The sequence below is a fragment of the Natator depressus genome, chromosome 1 (genome assembly GCF_965152275.1).
Source record: "Natator depressus isolate rNatDep1 chromosome 1, rNatDep2.hap1, whole genome shotgun sequence".
Taxonomy (NCBI): Eukaryota; Metazoa; Chordata; order Testudines; family Cheloniidae; genus Natator; species Natator depressus.
This window is the reverse complement of record NC_134234.1, coordinates 34,623,992-34,638,372: the sequence shown is the minus strand read 5'-3', so window position 1 is coordinate 34,638,372 and position 14,381 is coordinate 34,623,992.

Here is a 14,381-nt window from a genome sequence, read left to right as displayed (position 1 = left end):
CATCCACTTCCTGATGCTGGCCCACTCCATCCTATTTGCTTATGTGATGTGTGTAATGGCATGAATTTTATACATTGGCATAAACAACAATTAAAACACAGTGGGTCATAGTTCCCTTTCTGATAGAGATTTCTTCAGATGAGAAAGGGTGGGTCATGGGTTATAAATTTTGCATAAGCCTGAGATCATCTTAAGATCAGGAATATCCCCTGGATCTCCACTTCCATACTCTTCCATTCCCAGCACCCTAACAATGGCAGCACAGCTCATCACGTTGCTATTGTTGCCAAACTGGTGTGAATTCAGAGAATGCTGTGACCAGCCCCCTTCCAGAGTCTCACAGAGCCATGAAGTAAGACTTACTTACAATACTTTGACATCCTAAAGTGCATTACCCCAAAGGGAGAACATAAGTCATTCACCACTCTGCTTTGCCATGTCCACTTCAGTAGTTTGGATCAAAGTTCCTAGGTAGCAGCCATGGAAGGAAGAGGTAGCTACATAGTAAGGAGGTGGGGGACATACCCCATGGTCACACTGCCCTCCACATAGCTGCCACCAATCCTTCCCAATATTTGGCTCCTCTATTCCCCCCATACCATCTAGCCCCCTATGCACAAATCTATCTATTAACTCCTGACACAAGGAATAAAGGAGAGCAGCAGAATATGGACCCTGGACTTCAGAAAAGCAGACTTTGACTCCCTCAGGGAACTGATGGGCAGGATCCTCTGGGAGAATAACATGAGGGGGAAAGGAGTCCAGGAGACCTGGCTGTATTTTAAAGAATCCTTATGGAGGTTACAGGGACAAACCATCCCAATGTGTAGAAAGAATAGTAAATATGGCAGGCGACCAGCTTGGCTTAACAGTGGAATCCTTGCTAATCTTAAACACAAAAAAGAAGCTTTCAAGAAGTGGAAGATTGGACAAATGACCAGGGAAGAGTATAAAAATATTGCTCAGGCATGCAGGAGTGAAATCAGGAAGGCCAAATCACACCTGGAGTTGCAGCTAGCAAGAGATGTTAAGAGTAAGAAGAAGGGTTTCTTCAGGTATGTTAGCAACAAGAAGAAAGTCAAGGAAAGTGTGAGCCCCTTACTGAATGAGGGAGGCAGCCTAGTGACAGAGGATGTGGAAAAAGCTAATGTACTTAATGCTTTTTTTCCTCTGTCTTCACAAACAAGGTCAGCTCCCAGACTACTGCACTGGGAAGCACAGCATGGGGAAGAGGTGACCAGCCCTCTGTGGAGAAAGAAGTGGTTTAGGACTATTTAGAAAAGCTGGACGAGCACAAGTCCATGGGGCCGGATGCGCTGCATCCGAGAGTACTAAAGGAGTTGGCGGATGTGATTACAGAGCCATTGGCCATTATCTTTGAAAACTCATGGCGATCGGGTGAGGTCCTGGACGACTGGAAAAAGGCTAATGTAGTGCCCATCTTTAAAAAAGGGAAGAAGGAGGATCCTGGGAACTACAGGCCAGACAGCCTCACCTCAGTCCCTGGAAAATTCATGGAGCAGGTCCTCAAGGAATCAATTCAGAAGCATTTAGAGGAGAGGAAAGTGATCAGGAACAGTCAGCATGGATTCACCAAGGGCAAGTCATGCCTGACTAACCTAATTGCCTTTTATTAAGAGATAACTGGCTCTGTGAATGAGGGGAAATCAGTGGACATGTTGTTCCTTGACTTTAGCAAAGCTTTTGACACTGTCTCCCACAGTATTCTTGCCAGCAAGTTAAAGAAGTATGGGCTGGATGAATGGACTATAAGGTGGATAGAAAGCTGGCTAGATTGTCGGGCTCAACGGGTAGTGATCAATGGCTCCATGTCTAGTTGGCAGCCGGTATCAAGTGGACTGCCCCAAGGGTCGGTCCTGGGGCCAGTTTTGTTCAATATCTTCATTAATGATCTGGAGGATGGCGTGGATTGCACCCTCAGCAAGTGTGCAGATGACACTAAACTGGGAGGAGAGGTCGATACGCTGGACGGTAGGGATAGGATACAGAGGGCCCTAGACAAATTAGAGGATTGGACCAAAAGAAATCTGATGAGGTTCAACAAGGACAAGTGCAGAGTCCTGCACTTAAGACGGAAGAATCCATGCACTGCTACAGACTAGGAACCGAATGGCTCGGCAGCAGTTCTGCAGAAAAGGACCTATGGGTTACAGTGGATGAGAAGCTGGATATGAGTCAACAGTGTGCCCTTGTTGCCAAGAAGGCCAATGGAATTTTGGGATGTATAAGTAGGGGAATAGAGAGCAGATCGAGGGACGTGATCATTCCCCTCTATTCAACATTGGTGAGGCCTCATCTGGAGTACTGTGTCCAGTTTTGGGCCTCACACTACAAGAAGGATGTGAAAAAACTGGAAAGCGTCCAGCGGAGGGCAACAAAAATGATTAGGGGACTGGAACACATGAGTTATGAGGAGAGGCTGAGGGAACTGGGATTGTTTAGTCTGCAGAAGAGAAGAATGAGCGGGGATTTGATAGCTGCTTTCAACTACCTGAAAGGGGGTTCCAAAGAGCATGGATCTAGACTGTTCTCAGTGGTAGCGGATGACAGAATGAGGAGTAATGGTCTCAAGTTGCAGTGGGGGAGGTTTAGTTTGGATATTAGGAAAAACTTTTTCACTAGGAGGGTGGTGAAGCACTGGAATGCGTTACCTAGGGAGGTGGTGGAATCTCCTTCCTTGGAAGTTTTTAAGGTCAGGCTTGACAAAGCCCTGGCTGGGATGATTTAGTTGGGGATTGGTCCTGCTTTGAGCAGGGGGTTGGACTAGATGACCTCCTGAGATCCCTTTCAACCCTGATATTCTATGATTCTATGATTCTGTGAACTCACTGTGTCTTTATTTAACTTCAGAAATAAAGTGGAACTATGTTCTTTCTCATCCAGGACATTTTGAAAGACTTACTTTCAAAAATTTCCCCATTTGAGAAAAAATTGCAGGATGATTTCCTGTCTGGGAGAAGGAAGAGTGCTGGATGCTAGGGGCAGGTAGAATGTATCTGATACAATGTGGTCACTTTGACTTTGCTTTAGTCATGCAGTAAAATTCAGCTGATGTAAGTAGTTGTGCATGTCTAATTCTGTTGTTTGAGCCATAGAGTTTCCAGGTATCTGTGTATAACTTTCTGCTCATTCTTCATTTAAACCCAGTACATGTCAAAAGAAGATCTCCTGAATGAACAAGAGATCATTTTTTAGCCTCCTAAAATTTTCTCATGTAGTTTAAGGCCAGAAGTGGTCACCAGATGATCTAATCTGACTTTTTGTCAGGTCACTAACCACCCAGTTATCCCTGTATTGAACCCAAGAACCTCTAGTTCCATAGTCATGCCTCCAGCACACATCTCAATCCCACTATCAGGGATTCAGGGAAGGACGCCATCATTGTGACTCATGGAAGTAAAGAGTTCCATGGGCACTCCCAAATTTGGGCTTCCATCATACAAGGCTCCCTGGAGTCTTAACTTTCCACGTGTCCTGAAGTTCCAATGAAGTCAATGGAGCTATGCTACGTTACACCAGATAAGAAGCTGGTCCTGAGTTCTTAGTTAAAAACAAAAAAGAACCACACAGCAAACTCCTGCATAAGCAGGCAGAATTTTAAGGCTTTAAACTCTAAGTGCAGCAGTTTTAGTAGGATAAAGGTCAGAAACTAAAGCAGTGGCATGAAATAACAGCACAGCTATTGCAAAATATCTTACAAGATTTACCACAGACACCAGCCATAGCTCATTTATCTCACTGAGGAAAAACAGAGTTATCTCTGTGCCTAACCTTTCATGGAGAATCTCATGAGAATACCCATGACATCAATGCAGTTACTGTCAGTCACTACCGTACAATGGGTTTATATATGCTGTATTTGTCTTCCCTTCCGCAGTGCTTGAGCACAGAGATAGAGTTTAAGGCCAGAAAGGACCACCAGATCATTCAGTCTGACCTCCTGTAGATCACAGACCACCAACACCACCCTCCCACCTCCACACCAAACCAACAACCAGAATTATACCAAATATTACACCCTTCAGGAGACTAAACTATTGTGCACCCCAGGAAGAAAACGGGAGGAACCGAGGAGCACCACAAGGAATTGATTAAGAGAGAGAGATCCAGATGATCCTAGCAAGGCTTTAGATTCGATGATGGATTGGATGAATGGATTATAAGGTGGATAGAAAGCTGGATAGATTGTTGGCTCAATGGGTAGTGATCAACGGCTCCATGTCTAGTTGGCAGCCGCTATCAAGCAGAGTGTCCCAGGGGTCGGTCCTCGGGCCGGTTTTGTTCAACATCTTTATTAATGATCTGGATGATGGGATGGATTATACCCCCTCACAAGTTCGCGGGTGACATTTAGCTGAGGGGAGAGGTAGATATGCTGGAGGGTAGGGATGGGGTACAGAGTGACCTAGACAAATTGGAGGATTGGGCCAAAAGAAATCTGATGAGGTTCAACAAGGACAAGTGCAGAGTCCTGCACTTAGGAAGGAAGAATTCCATGCACTGATACAGATTAGGGACCAAGTGGCTAGGCAGCAGTTCTGCAGAAAAGGACCTAGGGGTTACAGTGGACAAGAAGCTGGATATGAGTCAGCAATGTGCCCCTGTTGTCAAGAAGGCCAACGGCATATTGGACTGTATTAGTAGGAGCATTGCCAGCAGATCGAGGGAAGTGATTATTTCCCTCTATTCGGCACTGGTGAGGCCACATCTGGAGTATTGCATCCAGTTTTGAACCCCCACTACAGAAAGGATGTGGACAAATTGGAGAGAGTCCAGCAGAGGGCAACGAAAATGATTAGGGGGCTGGGGCATATGAGTTATGAGGAGAAGCTGAGGGAACTGGGGTTATTTAGACTGCAGAAGAGAAGAGTGAGGCGGGATTTGATAGCAGCCTTCAACTACCTGAAGCGGGGTTCCAAAGAGGATGGAGCTAGGCTGTTCTTAGTGGTGGCACATGACAGAACAAGAAGCAATAGTCTCAAGTTGCAGTGTGGGAAGTCTAGGTTGGATATTAGGAAACACTATTTCACTAGGAGGGTGATGAAGCACTGGAATCGGTTACCTAGGGACGTGATGGAATCTCCATCCTTAGAGGTTTTTAAGGCCCAGCTTGACAGAGCCCTGGCTGGGATGATTTAGTTGGTGTTGGTCCTGCTTTGAGCAGGGGATTGGACTAGATGACCCCCTGAGGTCTCTTCCAACCCTAATATTCTATGATTCTATAAGTGACCAGCACTGCAGAGGATGGTGAAAAAGCCTCAAGGTTCCTGCCAATCTGACCTGGGGGAAAATGTCTTCCTGACCCTAAATCAGATTCAATGATGGATTGGATGAATGGACTATAAGGTGGGTAGAAAGCTGGCTAGATTGTTGGGCTCAACGGGTAGTGATCAACAGCTCCATGTCTAGTTGGCAGCCGGTATCAAGCGGAGTGTCCCGGGGTGACAGGTGATTGGTGACTGGTAAATCAGGTGATTGGTGAGCCCCTGAGAATGTGAGTGAGACCCATCAGCCAAGCAACTGAGAGATAAAATTCTCAGTGCCACTTCAGAGCAGTGGCCCACCCCACATATTGGGCTCATCTGTGATATAGCTTATTAAACTTGACTATTGCTGTTGATACCTGTATATGCATTAATGAGCGAACTGATTATAATTTACTTAGTTTAACCTGTCAAATACCACAAGTCTTTTAGCCAGACTTAATTAATTGCATAATTAGATAAGATAAATAACATAGAAAGTACTGTGGAATTATATAGTAGTCATAGGCAATACATGATAAAGTTAGTGAGCCTCAGAGAATGAAAGACATTTCAAAATGTTATGAAGGGAGGGTAAAGAAAGGAAGATGAAAGTGATGAAAAGTGGTTCATTGACAAGATTGTGAATTGTAGGAATGATGCTTTCAGTTGGCAGAAACGGCAGTGTAAGACACCCATCAGCCATCCCATCAGCAATGCCAACTAGCAAGGCTATAGAAAGGGAGTGAGAGGATAGGTGTTGGGTAAGCAACTTATGAAGAGAGGCTGAGGGAGCTGGGATTGTTTAGTCTGCAGAAGAGAAGAATGAGGGGGGATTTGATAGCTGCTTTCAACTACCTGAAAGGGGGTTCCAAAGAGGATGGCTCTAGACTGTTCTCAATGGTAGCAGATGACAGAACGAGGAGTAATGGTCTCAAGTTGCAATGGGGGAGGTTTAGATTGGATATTAGGAAAAACTTTTTCACTAAGAGGGTGGTGAAACACTGGAATGCGTTACCTAGGGAGGTGGTAGAATCTCCTTCCTTAGAGGTTTTTAAGGTCAGGCTTGACAAAGCCCTGGCTGGGATGATTTAACTGGGAATTGGTCCTGCTTCGAGCAGGGGGTTGGACTAGATGACCTTCTGGGGTCCCTTCCAACCCTGATATTCTATGATTCTATGATTCTATAAAAGGGAGCTGGGAGGGATGTCCAGAGAGAGAGGACTAGGTCCATGTGGCAGGCAGGATCTTTCTTTCCGCTCTGCATTACTCTCAGGCATTCTACACACAAAGAAATAGCAATGATGCCTTGCCAAGGATATAACGGTACAGGACTGGAAAGAGGACTTAGCGGGATGAAGGGCTTCCCTTCAGTAGGCTGCATCTTTTTAAGTACTTCATCAATTGAGGCTTGAAGTGGGTACTCTGCAAATGGATTAAGTAAAAGCCATAGGGCAAGTCTACACTACAATGCTACATCAAAGCAGCTGCATCAGTGCTGCGTTGCTGTAGTGTATCTGGTGAAGACGCCCTATGCTGATGGGAGAGCAGCCTCCTGTTCGCATAATTACGCCAAACAGAGGCTGTGTCACTGGGAGAGCATCTCCTGCCAACATAGCACTGGTGTGGACTGCTTGAAACTTGTGTTGCTCGGGGCGGTGGGAGGGGGATTTTTCACACCCCTGCGCAACATAAGTTAGATCGACTTAAGCAGTAGTGTAGACTTGCCGTGACGTAGTTCATGGAAAGGACTTGTCTTGTGCACAGCACACACTCAGAAGAATACCTTTCACATGAAAAAGCTATTGTGTACTTGGGGAAGTGAATAAGAGCAAACACCCTACTCAGGCCTGTATAGTACTTCCCAGTGCCTCCCTGTGGTACTGAAGAATAAGGTGGTACCTGAACATAATTTAGAGAAATATAATGTGAGATCTTTACAGCCTCTTGCTGCCTCAGAAGCATAGTAAGGGATACATAATTCCTGTTCCTGTCAAGGGAGTTTCTTTGATTCTCTATCTGCCTCTAAAGTCATAGGAGATTGCACTAGCACCATAAAACCATATATTTCACTGTGTCTGACTAAATTATTGAACACCCTGGCCCTAATCCTGCAAAGGCCATAGTTCTGTTGGACTACTCAGGGTGTGTAAAGTTAAGAGCATGGGTAGATCTTTACAGGATTGGGGCCTATGATTGACCACTGAGTGTAAATGGGAGCTGCGTGAAGCAGCACAGGTGCAGACGGTCAATGTAAACAAACTGTTTTGCGGCCCGCCAGCAGATTATCCTGATGGCCCGCGGCTGCCCACCACTGGTCTAAACTGTGTATTACCATCAGAAATAAGATCCTGGAAATGCTTCTGAGCGAAGCACATGGAGTCGCAAAAACAAATGTGAAGTTTCTTTTAAGAGCGACACCAAAAGTGTCATCCCTCTGCCTTAGATACCTCTGTATGTAAGTCACTCTCCTTTCAGAGTGAATTCAGTTCAGTCAACAAAGCAGTATAAGAATGTGTCACCTAAGTGAAAATGGGTTAGGGAGGCATAACATTTTCCCATGTTAGTCCAAGGATTGTTGCCCCAGAACATAGTTCCTAACTCCTGTGCAGTGCAGAGGTTTTAAGTTCCTGAATGAAAATGTTGGTTTATTATGGAGGTTGATATTGGCTCAAAGTATGAACTCTAGTCATTTGCAAAGAAACTCCCTTGACAGGAACAGATAAATTATATGTCCCTTAGTATTACTTAATGAATAAAGATCTTCTTAAACTGAAATTACAAATATATAAGCCTTTTGTTTATGAACATTAAGATGATTTTCTGTCTGCTTGATTCTTGCATGTTTTGATAATGAAGGGATGGGAGGGCAGCTGCCTTTTATGGACCCAGCCAGCCAGTTAGCTATAAAATCCCTCTTAGGGTATGTCTATACTACCCGCCAGATTGGCAGGCAGCGATTGATCCAGCGGGGGGTCGATTTATCGTGTCTACTCTAGACGCGATAAATCGACCCCCGAGCGCTCTCCCATCGACTCCTGTACTCCACCACCACGAGAGGCGGAGGCAGAGTCAACGGGGGAGCGGCAGCAGTCCACTCACGGCAGTGAAGACACTGCGGTGAGTAGGTCTAAGTACATCGACTTCAGCTACATTATTCACGTAACTGAAGTTGCGTAACTTAGATTGATTCCCCCCCCCACCTAGTGTAGACCAGGCCTTAGTAGCTGTTCTCTACTTGCTGTACCTGAAAAGCGTTAAAAAGTATCACTGTAATGCACAGGTAAAAGAAAGTCAGTGGGCACCTGGCCAAAAGAGCCAATGGGAAGGCTAAAACTTTTTAAAATAGAAACAAGACTCCCCTTTTCTCTGTTGTTGTTGTTCTCTGGAGAGAGGGAACAGAGCAGCGATGCTGTAAGGAGCTTTGGGCCAGGTATGAAAAATCTTCAGATCATAGCTAGAAACTACTCATTTGAAACTCCAGATATGTAAGTAGATCAGGGAATATCTAGGAAGATGGGGTTAGGTTTATCTCTTTTTTATTTCATTATGGCTTGTGTACTCCTCTGTGCTAACCCCAGGTGCTTTTGTTTTGCTTGTAACCTTTAAGCTGGACCTCAAGAAACTATTCCTGGTGATTAATCCTTGTTTTTGCTCTTTTTAAATCTAGCAATAGCCTGAGTTTCCAGATGTATTTTCTTTCTTTTTGTTTTAATAAAATTTACCTTTTTTAAGAACAGGATTGGATTTTTGTGTCCTAAGAGGTTTGTGCATATGTTGTTTAATTAGCTAGTGGCAACAGCTGATTTCCTGTGTTTTTCTTTCTCTTCCCCGGAGGGGGTGGTGGTGAAGGGCTTTAGGGTACCCCCACAGGAAAGAATTCCCAAATGTGCCTTCCTGGGTCCTCAAGGGGTTTTGCACTTGGGTGGCAGCAGCACATACCCATCCAAGGTCAGAGAAAAGCTGTAACCTTGGGAGTTTAATACAAGCCTGGAGTGGCCAGTATTAATTTTTAGAATCCTTGCAGGCCCCCACCTTCTGCACTCAAAGTGCCAGAGTGGGGAATCAGCCTTGACACATGTAAATATTGTATTTATATATAATCTGATAATATGCTGATATGGATCTAACATTTGCATTATTCCTTTCTAACAGGTGCTCAGCATATGCTCTCGTTCCACATAATAATGTCAGTGCTGAAATCAAGCAGTAACCACGTTAATATTTTCCTATGAATTGAGGCCATAGCTTCAAAAGAAATTATATATATTTAGTATGCAGGGCTATTTGGTATGGCTGGTGGAAAGTTTTATGTATTCATCCACAAAAGCTGGAAGTTGATTTTCTATGTGAACTCCCAAGGTTGCTCAGTGATTGTAGACTATCGCAGAAAGATAATTTCCATTCTACTTCCAAGGCTCTCAGTAAAGGAGAAAATTGGCTTTGACCTTGTCTTGCGCCTCCCCCACTGTCTGGGAAAGTTGTGTTCTTTTTCTCTCGTGACCTATATTCACTAATCCATCTCCTTTGGATATACACACTCAGACACACGTAGTACAAGGGAGATGGATTAGTGTGAAGAGAATATGTGAGGTTGTCAAAGGTGCATAATGAATAAATGTATCAAAACTGACACATATGGCGATGGTAGTCATGTGATAAGTTGTAGAGCCATGTGATATATTTATTCATTATGCTCCTTTGACAACCTCACATATTCTCTTCACACTAATCCATCTCCCTTGTACTACGTGTGTCTGAGTGTGTGTATATATATATATTACAGTTGATACTTAATTATTTTTGTGTGTTTACATGTGCTAGCTTAATCTTCTCTTTGCATATTTTCCATATTTTACATAAAATAGTGATTACACCCCCCCATATATATATATATATGCAGGGGGGTGTAATCACTATTTTATGTATATATTCTAAAAACTACTGTAATGCAATGCCAAAGTCAGGAAATCCAAATGGTAAGGTAAAATAGATTTATTTTAAGTGGAAAATGTGTTTTTCCCATTCATATCACTCAGAAATAGCTGGATTCTATTTCATTCAAGCTTTCCCCTAAAAAAAAATTCTGAGCTGAGTGAAGGTACGTTTCAGCTCAATGGGAATATTTTGTTTATTTTTGGATCATAAAATCCACCTCACAGGTTCTCTCGATATTTCTGTGGCTCTGGAAATCCTGCATGGCTTTAGTAGTGCTTGAGTCATTAATAAATTATGATGACACTTCTTGATAAAATGGAAGATGTTATACTGAAGACAATGTAATTGTCATACTGTCCTGCAGTGGCTCAAAAGATTGAGTATGACCCTCAGGGCAGACCATTAAGAAACAAGGCACAGACCCTCAAATTGGTGGGAAGTTCGATACTTAGATTTCACCAAGCAGTTATTGAGTGTAAAACTCCTCAGGCACTATAAGAGCCTTAACATAGGGTCACAGAGAGTCCCCTTGGGTGTTCCAAATTGTCTTGCCACCGAGGTTACCTTACTTGTGTGATAGATGGTCCCTTACACCACGTAGCACAGCAATATTCAGGTTACTCCCAGACCCAAAAGACCAGTGACTTACACCATGTCAGTTGGTGTTTAGATCTCACACCAAAGCCAATGCTTGTAGCCAATCCTCTGATAAACTATCTCTAGTTTTATTATATAAGAAAAGGAAACAAGAGAGTTATTTACAAGGTTAAAGGAGGTAAACATATATACACACAAATGAGTTCCAATCTTAAGTTTCAAAACGTAACCGAAGCTTCTATAATAAGTATACTCTATATGTTATTTAGGGCTAACCCAGGCTAAGCATTGGGGATCTTTTTTTATGCCTAGTAATCCTTGCCCCCCAGAGTTCAAGCAGCATAACGATATAGTTCTTCCTTGTTAGGGGTTTTTATTCCCTTCTGCCTTCTGCTTAGAGTTGCAAACTCAGCTGATGGGGAAAATTGATATGCAAGACACATCTTTGTGGGAGGGGGATGGAGAGTAAACAAAGTCTTTTGTCCTCTTTAGTGTTCCACTCTAGTCCATCCAGTGTCAATGGGCTTTCCTCTTGGAGCAGGAGGTAACACCTTTTGTTGGAGACCAGCATTTCACACTCATTAATGTCTCTCTCCTGTCTTTTGATTTACAGAGGTGCAAAGGCTTACAGTGCAAAGGCTCAAATATTACTTTACAGTATGGGATACAGATGTTATAAGTGAGATTAATGCATGCCACAGTTCATAAGCATTCAATCAAGTCTAAACACTAGACACATTCTTATAATTCTAATACCTATTTTAATGGTATTAACACACAGGTGAGCCAGACTGATTTCAGCTAAGTATTGGTCAGTATTCAGTTGAGGCCTGGGGACCTTGGCATGAGCTGGGACCTGGTCTGCCAGCGTCACAGGAGCTACTCACATAAGGACTGTAGAACTGGGCTCATAATTTTGTTTGAAAATTAGGCCAAGCAGATCATGCTTTGACCTCTCACTATGTAGGTCATATCGGTCAGGCTGAGTCAATATAAATCCTCTTTTCTTTCTGAACAGTAAAAGTTCAGCAGCTGTTCAGAAGTCTGTTTTTTAGTTTAAAGCAGTACCCTGTAGGGCTGCTATAGTTAAGACTATGTCAGCTTTTCCATTCTAAACCCCATTTACAAAGGGATGAGAACTTGGCTGTAAAAGGTCCCTCCAGGTCAACCTGGCATTCGTTGCTTGACAACACTGCCAGCTGTGCATGATCATGGAAGGAAAAGGAAAAGGAAAGCTCAAATCATAAAGTCTTCCATACATCCCCGCCCTTAAAAATCAGAACTCCCTATTATTTATTATTATTATTTATATTACTGTAGCATGTAGGAGCCCCAGTCATGGATCAAGACCCTATTGTGCTAGGTGCTGTACAAAGATGGAATATAACCCAATAATATAACCAAAACAGCATACAGTCTAGTCAGTGGGAATTTTCCCAGTGCATTGAATGCAAGATTCAGCCCCAAGCAAGGATGGACCCAAGATCAGCATGTTGTAAAAAGGGGGAGACCATGGAGAGAGAAGAAGGCCGCATGCTAGAGAAAAATGGGGGAGGGGGATCTTAAAAGAGGTAGGAAGGAAAGATGCTATGTTTTTATCTCTTGTCACTGGGCACTATGATTTTCAAAGGTCTTTAGTTGCCTAAAGATGTAGCTAGGCATTTTTTGGAAAGTGCCTGTGTGCCTAAAATTGCATAGCATTTACTGCATCATAGCCTGGGCCTGCCCCTCCATAGGCATTGTGGTTGTGGCAGGGAACATTTCCTAGCCAGGTCAGACTCAGCACTGGGTCAGGAGCAGACCTTCAGACCTTCTGTGGTTTTGTTTTGTAACCTTGTCTATTTGCCGCTCTGGCAAGGTTCTCTCCACACCCTTCTTCTGCACTGAGGCATCTGTCTTCCTCCCTTCTCCCCACTGGTCCATTTCCCCTTCCTAGATACACTCACCCTTCTACAGTTCCCACCAGCTCTACCTGCTCCTCTCCCCCTCTGCATCCCAATCTTCCCGCTCAAATCTAGGTCCTACTTCCGCCTCCTCTTCCTCACCTCAGGTGTCATTTGTCCCAAATCTGGCCCTCCCTCCATTCACTCCATCTCCCACCCCACTGATGCCACCAATCCTAACCTCATGCCCACCCTCCTCCCACCACCCTTTTTCCCATCTCTTACTGTCTCTGGAATGCCCACTCCATCTCTAAAGAGATATTAGCCATCAACAACCTTTTCATATCTCACTGTCTCCAGCTCCTGGCTCTCACAGAGCCCTGCATTCCATCATCTGACACAGCCTCTGCAGCTGCCGTGGTTTATGAGGCCTCTCCTTCTCTCACACTGACTGCTCTGAACTAGACTTTAGTGGGACTGTTGGGCTTCAACTCTCCCATTCCTGCCATTTCCAATCCCTCCCTTCCTCCCTTTTCCCAGTCTTTCTCCTCTTTTGAACAGTGCCGCATCTGACTCTTCTCTCCTCTTCCACTCCATATTGCTGTCTTCTACTGTCCACTCAACTTCACCCCATCAGATTTCCTCTCTGATTTCCTCTCTGATTTCAACCCCTGATTCTTTCTCTTCTCACAATCTCCCACATTCATCCTTATTGACTTCAGCTTCCATGTTGATGATCCATCAGCTGCAAGTTTTCTCGTTCACGCCTCTTCATTCAAAGAGCTGTGGTTCAATTCTTCCACTCAACAAAAGGCCCATTCACATGACATGTCTTTCTGATTTCTCTGTTGCTGAGTTCCCCCTTTTCGGACCATCACCTGGTGCAGCGAGTTTCATTTAGGGGCCAGCAGGCCTAGTAAGCAGACCGTGGCTAAATGGTTTCCAAAGTCCAGGGGGTGGGGAGGGCTTGTGAAACAATCTGTGGGCCTGGCGGCCAAGTTACAGTCTGTACTTCTCCAGGGCGCCCCCCCTTACCCTCCGGCTGAACAACGGGTACAGGGAAAGGTAGGGGAATCTAGGACCTCCCTCTCCACCAGGTCTCAACCCAAGATGAGAGGCATGGAGAGGCATTTCCATCCCATCTAGCTATACCCCAGACCAGCCTCCTTTGAGCCTCTCCCTACCCACCAACCTCCAGTGCTCTATCCACTTTGGGGCATGGTCACAGCCCTTTGGTTCCTTCCTCATGGATGGTTGTTCAAGCAGTCTTAATGATGCAGACAGTCATTAGTGGCTTCCCACCACCCAATGATTTCCCCCTTGTCAGGGAGAAGGGGAGAGAAAAAGGGGTCAGGTCTCTGGGTGCCTGGCTGGGTCTTACTCACACTCCTGGTTCTTCCCCTGGGGATTCTTCTGTCCCAGAAGGTACTAACTGGCTTTCTTCCTGTAGACTGCACTCCTTCACTCTCCCCTGCTTGGTTGCCAGTCCCAGTTTAAGCAGAGTTTATGCTTTAGAGCTCCTAAGGGACGGGGCCCAGTACTGCTACATCACTCCTTTAGTCTTAGTGAGGGGTCTGAAAACCCCATCACACCGGGTCTGTTTCAGCATCACCATCAGCCCATTTATTCAGACTCCTGTTGTCAAAATTACTGGGCTAACTGCACCTCTGACTTCTCCTGGTCTCTTTGAGTACACGCC